The sequence below is a fragment of the Sorex fumeus genome, unplaced genomic scaffold (genome assembly GCF_029834395.1).
Source record: "Sorex fumeus unplaced genomic scaffold, SorFum_2.1 ptg000047l, whole genome shotgun sequence".
Taxonomy (NCBI): Eukaryota; Metazoa; Chordata; class Mammalia; order Eulipotyphla; family Soricidae; genus Sorex; species Sorex fumeus.
This window is the reverse complement of record NW_026606104.1, coordinates 10,168,792-10,170,003: the sequence shown is the minus strand read 5'-3', so window position 1 is coordinate 10,170,003 and position 1,212 is coordinate 10,168,792. Positions and strand designations below refer to the sequence as shown.

The following is a 1,212-nucleotide window of genomic DNA, read 5'->3' as shown; positions in this document are numbered from 1 at the left end:
GGCCACTCAATGCCTCTTTTGCAAACCACAACACCCAAAAGGAGAGAGAGAGAACAAAAGTGAATGCCCTGCCACAGAGGCAGGGTGGGATGGGGGGATGGGGGGTGGGAGGGATACTGGGACCCGTGGTGGTGGGAAATGGGCACTGGTGGAAGGATGGGTATTTGGTCATTGTATAATTGAAATCCAAGCACAAAAATTTGTAAGTCTACAACTGTACTTTGTGGTGTTTAACTAATAAAAATTAAAATAAATAAATAAATAAAAAGAAGGGGTTGGGGGGGGGGGGAAGATGACTCTCAGCTTTTGTTTCTGAATGCTCCACTCAAAAGACTGGTATGTCTTTACCTTAAACAAAGTCTCCAGTGCTCGCTTCGGCAGCACATATACTAAAACTGGAACGATACAGAGAAGATTAGCGTGGCCCCTGCGCAAGGATGACACGCAAATTCATGAAGCCCATATTTAAAAAAAAAGTCTCCATGCAGTCAGATGTGTTCATTGGTCTCGATTATACTTCCTCAGCAGAGATGCTCTTAGTTCTTCTGTGGAATCTCAAATGACATGGTTTTCAGAGCTCAGTTTTGGAGGCATCAACGATCGTTTCTTTCAGAGATAAAAGTGAAAATGATGAGTTTTAAAAGTAGCAAGGAGGGGCCAGAGTGATAGCACAGTGGGTAGGACGTTTGCCTTGCACGCGGTCGACCTGGGTTCGATCCCCGGCATCCCATATGGTCCCCCAAGCACCACCAGGAGTAATTCCTGAATGCAGAGCCAGGAATAACACCTGAGCATCGCTGGGTGTGACCCAAAAAGCAAAAAATAAATAGATAAATAAAAAGTAGCAAGGAAGGAATTGAGAAGATCAAGCAAGGCCTGATATGCACAAAGCCCCAGATTTAACTACTGACATTGCACAACACTTAAACCCCCAGCACTGCTGGGTCGAGCCCTAGTGATTTGTGGAGCAGCACCCTATTTTCTGGTGAAGAATAGTAACTTCTATCCCTCATAATCAGGCCGAATATTCCCCCAGGCATGGCTCCAGCCCTCAGAGTAATGCTTGGGAAGACTTCTCCTTCTCCAGAGTAACCAAAGTTAGCCTATGACATACTCAATACAGTACTAAACACATTTTGTTTCTTAAATTATATTTTAGGGCCAGGGATAAAGTAGTGGTAAAAGGGTTGACACATCTGGGTTTGATCCCTG

At 44.6% G+C, this 1,212-nt stretch overlaps 1 non-coding gene across 1 annotated transcript; it reads left to right on the top strand.

Moving 5' to 3' along the window:
* The first annotated feature begins 365 nt into the window (after positions 1-365).
* On the top strand, positions 366-469 carry LOC130032179 (U6 spliceosomal RNA). Its single transcript, XR_008793742.1, has one exon. It is a non-coding gene; the product is annotated as a U6 spliceosomal RNA (small nuclear RNA).
* Positions 470-1,212: the final 743 nt, after the last annotated feature.